The following is a 12,998-nucleotide window of genomic DNA, read 5'->3' as shown; positions in this document are numbered from 1 at the left end:
AGTACGTATGGCTGCATTTAATTTTAAAAACGAACGCTACGGTGCGATATGACGCCATTCCTTTTCGCGCTTACCAGAAAAATCTTAAAACGCGTTGAAAATCATGCGAGGGATTTTCTTTTTCTGGATTGCTTTTTAAAACTGTTGGTTGTTTTATTTTTATTTTTAATACTATAGGTTGGGTTGAGGGAGGGAGGACGGTGGGTCAGTTTATCAGTCGGTTAGTCAGTTAATCAGTCAGTCAGACAGTCAGTCGACAGTGGCCTCTGGTGGATTCATGAGAGAACAGCAGGCGTGAATGGCACTCGAGAGAGAAATTTGAGATCTCAAAAAGTGTACACAGTGGCCTCGGGTGGATTTGTGAAAAAACAAAAAATGCAAAAAAAAAAAAAAAAAAAAAAAACGTAGCTCCTGGGACGTATTTGGCGCTCTTAAGAAATGTATATAGAGATACGTTTTCAGAATGAACCTGGATTAAAGAATATTCCTCAGTGGTTTGAAGCTCAGATATCTTCTAGAAAGATGCAGCAGTGTGTATAAGGAACCAAATGGCAGCGTAAAGCCTCAGGCAGTACCTTGAAAGTGAGATATTTGCCTGTCTGGAACAGGGTAATAAATATACAGTGCCTCATTAACAGACCACATGCGTAACAGCTTGTGTGTTTGGAAGCAACTGTTGAAGATCTCTAATTAATAACAGCTCAGTGTCTGACATGTCGCTTGCTTAACATCTCCAGTTTAGGATTGTCACTTCATGTTTTAAAATGGCCTTAGCATATTAATCATTCATTCAAACGAGACGCTGTTGTGAAAGCTCGACGTCCACGCTGTTGTTTATCTGTGGAATCGCAGTCGATGTGTTTCACTGCATTTATTCCAGTTTATTATGCGGTGTATTGTGGTGATGATATGCATGACTCCCCAGAAAAATATCTCTGTGCTGTGTGCTTGTGATTAAAAATGTATGTGGATGAAACATCCAGCCTTAAAGGAAGAGTTGACCCAAAAATATTCCTTCTTTTAATATATGCTTGACCCATTTTTCTGTGGAGCCAATTTTTTGGAAAAACTTCACATATGAGGGCAGTTTATGATTACAACTTGAGCTCAAAAAGACTTTGTGTCTCAAAATGTTAAGTTATTTTTGTTTATTTGATATTTCCAAGTCTGTATTTGAAAGCTGTATTTAATTATTTAAATTAATATAGATTATATTAGATATAAGCATTAGTGATGCACCAATATGGAGATTTTGGTCAATATGACTGTATATTTGAAAACTGGAATGTGATAACCAATATATATATTATAATATGAATTTATATTACATTTATATATTTATATTACACACACACACATATATATATATATATATATATATATATATATATATATATATATATATATATATATATATATATATATATATATATACACATATATATATATATATATATATATATATATATATATATATATATATATATATACATATATATATATATATATATATATATATATATAAATACATAAATACATATATATATATATACACACACACATATATATATATATATATATATATATATATATATATATATATATATATATATATATATATATAGTGCTCAGGATATTTGAGTACACCCCTCATAATTCTATCTTTTATATTAAGATTTTGTATAGGATGCTTTACAATAATTAATATATTTGTGCATATATATATATATTAGATTAGTAAGTACCATAGCCTAATTAGAGTTAATATAACAAAAAAACTAAGATTTTATATTTGTTTTATTTTTATTTATTTATTTAATCTGATTTATTATTTAATTTTATTCATTTAGTTTTATAGAGAGTGCATGGGTGTTTTCCAGTGATAGGTTGCGGCTGGAAAGACATCTGCTGTGTTAAACATGCTGCATAAGTTAATAAATCAATAAAGGTACTAAGCCAAAAGGAAAATGAATAAATGAATGAATAATTATTTAATTAATTAATTTATTTATTTTTAATGTTTATGTATTTAATTTTTAATTAATTTAATTTAATTTATTTATTTTTTATGTTTATTTATTGAGTTTTATTTATTTAATTTTATTTATTTATCTATCTAGTTTTAATATTTATTTATTTAATTTTAATTATCTGATTTTATTTATTTACTTATTTATCGGCCAATAATATTTCTTATCAGGCCAATAACTGTGACATTAAAATAGCTTTTATCTGCTAATACCGATATGGTTGCCCATATATAGTGCATCGCTAATCAAGTGTCTTCAAAAGTTGCTGACAGTAACAAATAGTCAAATCAATTTCAAGAGCAGAGGTGCATACATGTAAATGGTTTGAATTGTGCGTGAATAGATAGAATTAATAATCTTGAAAGTTTTGGTTATCGACAAAAACAATTGTGCCATTGCATGAATCTTTAAAACTCTTCTTTCCTGTTCGAACATGAGAGTAAGATATTAACCAGAAGAACATTTTTGGGTGAACATGTCCATTGATTTAAGGATCTGTATGAATGTTGCAACATGTCGTTTCAAAGATGGTCAACAATATATCTATAAAGAGAAACTAAAACACTTTTGTGTCACTGATTATTCAAACTGACAGAGGATCGAAAGGGGCTCTTAACCCTTAGGGGTCAATTTAAAAATAAAAGGTCAGCCATAAAAAATGGAGAATGAAAATCAAACGTCATCGATGGCTGTGTGGAGGTGCTTGAAGAGATTGATTCATTAAGCTTGGTTCTCTGAAGAGCTAAACTGTGTCTAGCCAATTCACAGAGTAATTATTTTCAGCTCTTCAAGTTTTGACAAACAACTCTGAAGATTCTTGTTCAAAATGAGTGACATATTAAAGAGCTCAGCCTGTAGGTGTTTTGGGGATGACACTACACATACAGATACTCGAAAATCTGAATTATTATTATTATATTTAAACAGATGAAGTCTGAATTATTCAAATGGCCTTAAAATGGCTTTTAAAAAATTAAAAACTGCTTTTATTCCAGCCGAAATAAAACAAATAAGACTTTCTCTAAAAGAAAAAATATTATCAGACATACTTTGAAAATTTCCTTGCTCTGTCGAACATCATCTTGGAAATATTTGAAAAAGAGAAAAAGACAGATGTGTAGATATAATATGTAGATATATCATAACAAAAGTGTTATTTTAGAGGTTAACTGAAGCTCAGGTTTTGAGAATTGCACACTTGGCATTGTTTTAGGATCTGGTGGGACCGATTTAGTAGCCTTGAAAGGTTTCATTATACAGGCAATATCAGCAAAAATCCTTATTTTATGCTTTAAATGTTTTTGTTTACAGCAATTGCTGGGTCAGCAGGCATTTATAGCTTTAGTGATGGACTGCCAGTTACAACAGTCCAAATACGCTTTTTACACCCTTATATTATTTCAGTGTTGTTTATAAATATCTGCAAGATATGAAGCAAACACGTAATAGCATCCTGAATTTGAATAGTTCTGACTGAAGAAGCAAGGCCTGGTTGAGTTTTGTAAGTAATGTTTTGTCTTCATACTCATACTGATTCATGTATTAATTCTTCTCCAACTGTTTACATTCGCAGACATATCCAACATTATGTAAACTTATTTATGTCACGATCATGTAAATATTGCATTTTTTTAAAAATCACTTTTCCTCATTGGCACAGAAGTGTGCTATATGATGATTGTTATTCGTGGACGATTAAAATGCCTCCATGATCTGCTTTTGAAAAAAAATATCATAGCATCATACTACAGCACTGGTTGTATCTTAGAGAATCATTTAAAGGAGAACTATTATGCCCCTTTTAAGATCTCTAGAGGCCCTAGATGACCCTAGTGTGTGTGTGTGTGTGTGTGTGTGTGTGTGTGTGTGTGTGTGAAATTTCAGCTCAAAATGCCAAATAAATAATGTTTACTAACTCTCTGAAACTGCCCCTGTAGGTTTTGATCGTAATTGTACCATTTTGGTGGCAGTCGCTTTAAATATAAATGAGATTGTGCTCTCATTTGCCTACAAATGCCTGTGTGTAGGCATAGTGGTAGATTCAAAAACAAGACTAACGTCCTATTCCAGGGGTCCCCAATCTCGGTCCTGGAGGGCCGGTGTCCCTTCAGGGTTTAGCTCCAACGTGCCTCAATACCTACTTGGGTGTTTCAAGTATACCTAGTAAGACCTTGATTTGCTTGATTAGGTGCGTTTAATTAGGGTTGGAGCTAAATCTGCAGGACTCCAGCCCTCCAGGAACAAGTTTGGTGACCCCTGTCCTATTCTAATGAGGGAGAGATTGTCAGCAGTGGGCGGGGCTTTCCCTCCCTGATGGCACGTTCAGAGAAAGAATTTCAGCCAAAGTGTTTCTGCAGACGGTTTTTATCATGTGGGATTATAAAAAATAGAATACTTTCTACCATTAGAAGCTGGTTATATTCACAGACTGTTGACACATAACTGTGTTTATATGATAATAGGTCCTGTTTAATGTTAGTAAAACAAAAAATACAGTTTTTTTTTCATTCATTCAATTACTTAAAATAGACTACTAAATAAACCTGAAAAATAAACCACTGTCTTTTTTGTATATAATGTGTATCTTCGCCCACTTTGGCCTAAATGTCAAAACTTAAATTTTACCGTACACCACACTGCTTTTAATGCCACCCGCAGATGTCTTTGGCTAACAGCCATCAGAAGAGCTGAATTAAATTAAATTAAAATTAAAAATGCTGGTTAATTTTGCAGAATAACTGTGCTTATTACTGGGTGTTATAATACGCTGAAAGCATTATGTAAATAATAGATATAATATGTAATCAATAGAACTTATCTTTAAGACAATAACAAACTGTGTACCACATCGGATGTCACTCCCTTGCTGTAAATGCTAGCGCACCCATTTTTTTTCTGCAACCACGCTGCGCGCACATCCTGAATGTTTACAAACCGGTAATTCTTCTATATGTGAATTGGGTAAGCTAAATTGTCCAGAGTGTATGTGTGTGTGTAAATGAGAGTCAATGGGTATTTCCTAGTGATGGGTTGCAGCAGGAAGGCCATCCGCTGTGTAAAACATATGCTGGATAAGTTGGCGGTTCATTCCGCTGTGGCGATCCCAGATTAATAAAGGGACCAGGCCAAAAAGAAAATGAATGAATGAATATTTTCAAATAAAAGTTGTAATTGGTGCTGCTGAAGTAACCAAGGCACAAGCTGTAAAGGCTCCGCCCTTTTCTTAAAAAAGGGGTGGAGAGCAGCAGCTCATTTGCATTTAAAGATACACACACACACACAAAAAATAGCATGATTTTGTCTTTCCAAAAAGAGACATTTACACCACAGTGTAATTGATGTGAGAGGTTATTCTGAGCTGAAACTCTGTGGACACATGAAACCTATCTTATAGGGTTGATATTAGTTACCTTCAGACTTTGCCTTATAAATGAGCTGCTAACACCTATTCCATGCAGTCCTGCTCAGCACCTGGATGTCAGACACAATACACAACAGACAGTCGTATATTTACAGTCATCCATTAAGCAATAAAGTTGATTTATTGGGGTGCTATTTCCAGCCGAGCAGCTGCTATCGAGATTAATGGAAATGCTATCAGGCAACTTTCTCCAGACTCGTTTTAGGGGTGTTTATACAGACCCTAAAGCTCACAGGCACAGGTGAGATTTCTCGGGACACTTATGTTAGTGATCTCTGTCAACTAGTAGGCATTTTTTTAGACATGCTTTTCCAAAAACAGATTGATTACTGCACCTTTAAGAAGTACTTTAAGAAAGATCAGGTGGAGGAGAAGATAAAACACCAAAAGTATCCACATAGTGTAAATTTACATTAATGGGTGATCTTGAAATAGCTTTGTAAAAATCACAATAATAAATAGTGACTAATTTAAATTTATCTTATAAAATGTCTACCAATCCGATTATTTAACTAAAACCTCATTTAAAACAATAATTTATATTATTATTGAATCAATAACTTAATCATTTAATATTTCAATCAAATTATTTGACTTAAAAATCACTGTTTTTCTTACGGAACTAAAAGTATTGCTAATTTCTTATCAAAATTGGTCTTTAATGACAAATTAAGAAAACACAATTACATTTATACACAAAGAGAAGATTTGATTTTCACAGCCTGGTTTGATACAAAGTGTGTAGAGTCAGTCACATCTGTGTCTGAGGTGAAGATCAATAAACCGCATTCAATCAAAAGAACATTCCCATTTTTGATTCCCATCCAAAAGATTTCCAATATCAAGACAATAAAAGCCTGACTAATTTATTATCTACATTCTGTGAGTGACAGGAGATTCACTCCAGCTAAATTAACACTCTTGTCCTCAGACTCATGTGCTAAATTCAGGCCAGACACTTCATTCACCCATCAGTTCTTCTTTTGGATTCTCTTAAAGTGCTTTGTAAGTCTAATGTAAAGAAAACATGCAAAATGAATGAATTAATATTTATTTTATTAATTTGTCTGCATATTTCAATTATAATACATGATTTTAAAAACTATTTTCTTTAAATTTGCTATTTTATCTCACTTTGCTTTTTAACATTCACTTTAGCGGGTGTTGCAAACTTTTAATATAGATTCAAATCTATGTTGTAAAGATTTTTATAGAACAATTTGTTCATACATAAAGGCCCAGTTTTAAAAACAGGGCTTAGATTAAGTCAGGACTAAGCCTTGGTTAAATTAGGCTATTTAAGCCACTTTTATAAAAAATGGCCTTAGAAAAATGTATTACTGATGTGCACTTGGAGACAAAAAAAATGACACTAACGTATTTTAAGACGCCTCACCGCAAGGTATTTTGAGTTGAGACAGCTCAACCATGCAATTTAATCTTGACTAGCCTTAAACCTTGTTTGTGAAACCAGGGGATAATGTACAAACATTTGAAATAATAATTTTCTCGGTTTTGTTAGCTTTTTCTGAATTATGCAGTGATAAAAAAATAATAAAAAAAACTATTAAAGGTTTTTTTTTTTAAATGGCCTCTTTAAAAACATTTAGTGATTTGAAATGTCATCACTCTGCAGCACAACTTCGATATTAACAATATCTATACCAACAATATCTACACTTGTCAACATTGGGATGTGAAAATAAGGGATAAGCCCACAATAATAAGTGATTCCACTACTAAATATGCTCATTTGGAGCTGTTTCGTTGTAAATAAACAGTTAAATGGTCAGTAATGTTTTATTATTATTATTTACAAAAGAAAAAATAAATATATACATTAGCAGCAAATAAATTAGCAAACGATTCAGCCTATTAAAATGAATAGCTATTATAATAAAATAGAATCAAATCTCATTAGCCGTTTCTTTACTGTATAACTTACACATTCTGATTAAAGAGCAACGAATGAATGATTTATTTAGATTTTTCTAATCACACAGTCTATATATCACTTTGGAGTGCGTCAGCTGACAGTCATGCAACGCTATGACTGTGTTGAGGATTGCAAGGGGAGACGACACATTTAATGAAAAGGAAGGGAACTGGACCGTTTTTATGTTTATTTCAAAGTATTTTCATGCGTAAACAAAGCAAAAGCAAAAAACAGACTTGCATTTAACAGAAAAGGGCAGCTCCTGGTGGTTCGGCGGTATGGGTTACGTAAAGGGAGGCTCGACTCTAATGTTTATTTGACACCCTTCAGAGAAAGACTGAAAATACGTTAGAAATATGGGAAAAAAACTTTACGGGATCATAGTGGGAGAGAACTGTAAAATACGAAAGAATCCCAGGAAAAACAGGAGGGTTGACAGGTATGCAATAATCTTGAGCCAACACAGGCTAGTTTGTCGTAAAAGGTCAGACTGTTTTATATAAATATTTTTAGGGGTGGCGACGCAGTGACGCAGTAGGTAGTGCTGTCGCCTCACAGCAAGAGGGTCGCTGGTTCGGGTCTCGGCTGGGTCAGATGGCGTTTCTGTGTGGAGTGTGCATGTTCTCCCTGGGTCCGCATGGGTTTCCTCCAGGTGCTCCGGTTTCCCCCACAGTCCAAAGACATGCAGTACAGGTGAATTGGGTAGACTAAATTGTCCATAGTGTATGAGTGTGTGTGAGTGTGTGTGTGTGGATGTTTTTCAGAGATGGGTTGCGGCTGGATGTGCGGTTCATTCCGCTGTGGCAACTGTGGATTAATAAAGGGACTAAGCTTTCCGTAAAGGGAAAATGAATGAATGAATGATTTTTTTAGGTTTTGTCTAGTTTATTATGAAATAATAAGATAACCTTTAGTTTTGCTAGAAGAAACAGATACACCACAATACACTGCTGCTTCCATTAATAATTCATGGATGTGCCTGAAAATCTATAAATGTGTAAGCCTGATGATTCTTCTGGAAGCACTAAAATGAAGCTTCACCTTTGAAAGCGTCCTCATGCATATTCATTCAAATGCTTGTGATTAATGGTGAGATCTGGAATCTGGGCTACTAATAGAATAGTTTCAGCTTCAGTTCCAGGAAAGACACTGGCAATCACAGTGCTGCTTTATTACCAGTGTGCCTTGGAGCGAGGCTTTGAAACCCCAGAGGAGCAACCCAGTAAACAGCCTACAAAACACTTTAGGTGAAATGCAATTGAACTTTTAGAATTGTAAGGTAGAAATTTTAGGGGGCAAATAAAGCAATTAAAGTTAAAGTCAATGCCAGGACAAATGTGATAAACTGCATAAAGAAAAACACATGTAGCTATATGGAATAAGAAATAAATGCAACACTAAAATATTAGTCTATTAGTTAATGTTGGTTATGCATTATGAACATGAACAACCAATTAGTAATAAATTTATTACAGTATTTAATAATCATCGTTAACGTTAGTTAATGTTATTTAAGTTAAAGCACGTTAGTTTATTTTAACTCACGATGCATTATGTTAACAAGCCAACTTTGGTTAATATGTTAATAGTGCATTAGTAAAAGTTGAACTATTATGTTTTATACTTAATGTTAGTTAATACATTAGCTTACATTAACTAATGGACCATTGTTCTAAAGAGTTACTGAAATAAAGATAATTTAGATAAAATATTTTATAGTAGATAGTGAAAAAAGATAATATGGAAGGATAGATGGATGGATGGATATAAAGACAGACAGACAGACAGACAGACAGACAGACAGACAGACAGACAGACAGACAGACAGACAGACAGACAGACAGACAGACAGACAGACAGACAGACAGACAGACAGACAGACAGACAGATAGATAGATAGATAGATAGATAGATAGATAGATAGATAGATAGATGGATGGACGGACGGACGAATGGACGGATGGATGGATGGATATAAAGACGGACGGACGGATGGACAGACAGACAGATAGATATAAAGATGGATAGATGGAGAGATGGATAGATAGATAGATAGATAGATAGATAGATAGATAGATAGATAGATAGACAGACAGACAGACAGACAGACAGACAGACAGACAGACGGACGGACGGATGGATGAATATAAAGAAGGATGGACGGACAGACAGATAGATAGATATAAAGATGGAGAGATGGATAGATAGATAGATAGATAGATAGATAGATGGATGGATAAATGAACAGATAGATGGATGGATGGATGGATGGATGGATGGATGGATGGATGGATGGATGGATGGATATAAAGACGAATGGACGGACGGACAGACAGACAGATAGATATAATGATGGAGAGATGGATAGATGGATGAATGGATAGATAGATCGATAGATAGATAGTGGATGGATGGATGGATGGATGGATGCTCTACTGGGATTTTTACGCACAACCATCTCCAGGGTTTGCAGAGAATGCTCTGAAAAAGAGGAAATGTCCAGTGATTGGCAGTTCTGTGGGCGCAAAAGCCTTGTTGATGCCAGAGGTCAGAGGAGAATGGCCAGACTGGTTTGAGCTGATAGAAAGGCAGCAGTAACTCAAATAAGCACTCGTTACAACTGAGGTCTGCAGAAGAGCATCTCTATACGCACAACACGTACAACCTTGAGGCAGGTGGGCTACAGCAGCAGAAGACCACACCGGGTGCCACTCCTGTCAGCTAAGAACAGGAAACTGAGGCTCAATTCACACAGGGTGACCTAAAAATAGACAATAGAAGATTAGAAAAACCTGCCTATTCTGATGACTCTTGATTTGCAACATTCGGATGGTAAGGTCCGTGTCCGTCCCTTAATGACCACAGTGTACCCATCTTCTGATGGCTACTTCCAGCAGGATAATGCACCATGTCATAGAGCTCAGATAGTCTCAGGCTGGTATCTTGAACATGACAATGAGTTCACTGTACTCAAATGGCCTCCACAGTCACTAGATCTCAATCCACACCTTTGGCATGTGGTGGAAGATTGGTATCATGGATGTGCAGCCGAAAAATCTGCAGCAACTGCGTGATCTTATCATGTCAATATGGAGCAAAATCTCTGAGGAATATTTCCAGTAATTGTTGAATCTACGCCACGAAGAGTTAAAGGAGCTCTGACGGGGTCCAACCTGGTACTAGTAAGGTATACTTAATAAAGTGGCCGGTTACTGTATATCATAGAAAAATATAATATCGCAGACAGTTGTCAGTTTTTTTTCCAGTATCCTGCAGCACTGTGTGTAACTGTAGAACCGTTATCCTTCCTATGAGAATCCATTTTAAAGTGAGAAAGAAATAACGAAGAACAAGTGGAAGTTTCACTTGCTATAAGATGCATTCTCACACACGCAGGTCTAAGTGAATCCACTACGGTGATGCTGTTTGTGCGTCAGCAGTATGAGAGGATCATCTAGTGTGTGTGTGTGTGTGTGTGTGTGTGTGTGTGTGCTAACATGTCATTCCCACCGGCACCTGCCCTTCTGACTCCTCGATCAGTCTACAATGCGTCATTCATGGCCAGCTCTTCTGTAAATCTGCTGTTCATGATAACAGATAACACAAACTACACAGCCTTCAAGAATAATGTGCCTCTGCAGATCATCTCTCTGCTCTAATGGGAGCAGATGTCGGCATGCACTTCTGTGAGCAGATGTGAGGTGTACAAAATCCTGCAACAAAACCAAAACTGTAGTGGTACACACTGCACTTCAGCAGGTTTATTTTTATAGCCACATGACTTGTGCTTTTTTTACAGTACAGTGCGAAAAGGTTTTGGATGTGAAGTTGGGAAAGAGTGAAGTCATTTTTAGTAATGAAAAAAACAAAGAGAGGAGGGTGAGCCTAAAATGGTCATTTCAGCTTAGTGTAAGTTGGGGTAATACATCTTGTATACTGTTGTGCTCAAAAGTACTTGTTCAAATGAACTCTTTCAATGAACAATGATGCATTAAAATTATCTAAAGAGACAGTAAAGACCATTTATAATTACCACAAAAGATCTCAAATGTTCCACAATATTTAAAGCAGCACAACTGTTTTTAACTACAATAACAACAACAATAATGATAATGAAATTAATTATATTATATGAAATTAATTATATATATAATAATGTTTTTTGTATACATATTGTAATTTCCGAATGATCATATGACACTGAAGACTGAAGTAATGACAGAAATTATGACAGAAATAGTTAAAGGGGACCTATATTCCCCTTGTTACAAGATCTAAAATAAGTCTTTGATGTCCCTAGAGTGTGTATTTGAAGGTTTAGCTTAAACTACCTCACAAATAATGTTTTAGAACTCTTTGAAACTGCCCCTTTTAGGCTTTGATCCTAAATAAACTGTCCTTTTGTTAACTGTCACTTTAAATTCAAATGTGATTGTGCTCTTTTGAAAAGAGGGTGGAGCTATACATTCCTATGTATTAGCATAGTGGCAGTTTCAAAACCTCCAGACATTTTACAATAATGAGGGAGAGATTGTCACTAATGGGTGGGGCTTTAACAGTGGTGTAGTCCTTGCTGTACGCACGTATACTCAATGTGCTTACTTTTTTCCATGAGCTGTTTGGGTATTACCACTTCTGAGGATCAATAATTGCGTATATCCTCGGTATACTCAATAGTTTTTTTGTTTAACTTCCCTAAATTATGTGTATTCGCATAGCCTTTAGCTGTATACAAAATGGGTTTTTTTGACCCACAAATTAAGATGTGCCCTATCATAAAAGTCAAACATTTTTAAGTGTGTTATTTTAAATTCTTAATTAAAAATTATTAAATTAATCTATATATATATATATATATATATATATATATATATATATATATATATATATATATATATATATATATATATATATATTACTCCATATATATATTTACTCCAAAAGGATCTGATCCACCCTAAGATGAAAATCCTAAAATCGTCCCTGTAAAACAGTATTTCACATTTGTCTTAATCGTGGCGCTACAGGAAAAGACACTATACTGTATATAACACTAAAAACGATGAGGCAAAGACAACTCATAAATCGTGTGACAATATGCGATCTAAAAGAGCTACTATATAATAGCGACAACAGAAGACAGACTCCTAATAGTTTGGTTTAAAAAAAGCATGCACGAATGTGATAATTAGCATTAATAGGATAGGATTAGACTATTAGCATCTCCCTTTAAAATGAACAAATTTTTTGTTTAAATTTTTAAAAAAAATTTCAAAAGTTTACATTTTTTTTTCTTTTTAAATTGATAGTTTTGCCAAAAATTTTAAATGTCATCATTTACTCAGCCTTTACTTGTTCCAAACCGGTTTGTCTTTTTTTCCTTCTGTTGAACACAAAAGAAGATACTTTGAAGAAAGCTGGAAACCTGTAACCATTGACTAACATTGACATAGTATTTGTTTTTCCTTTCATGGAAGTTAATAGTTACAGGTAACTGATGTAAAAAAAAAAAAAAAATATATATATATATATATATATATATATATATATATATATATATATATATATATATATATATATATATATATATATATATATATATTTGTAAAAA

General features: G+C 34.1%; 1 protein-coding gene across 4 annotated transcripts in view; it reads right to left on the bottom strand.

Moving 5' to 3' along the window:
- LOC147832643 (uncharacterized) overlaps positions 1-12,998 on the bottom strand; it is a 66,854-nt gene that overhangs the window by 22,549 nt on the left and 31,307 nt on the right. The gene's annotated exons all lie outside the window — the stretch shown is intronic.

Source organism: Danio rerio, chromosome 19 (assembly GCF_052040795.2).
Source record: "Danio rerio strain M-AB ecotype USA chromosome 19, GRCz13ab, whole genome shotgun sequence".
Classification (NCBI taxonomy): domain Eukaryota; kingdom Metazoa; phylum Chordata; class Actinopteri; order Cypriniformes; family Danionidae; genus Danio; species Danio rerio.
The sequence above is the reverse complement of the archived record's forward strand: the minus strand, read 5'-3'. Positions and strand labels throughout refer to the sequence as shown.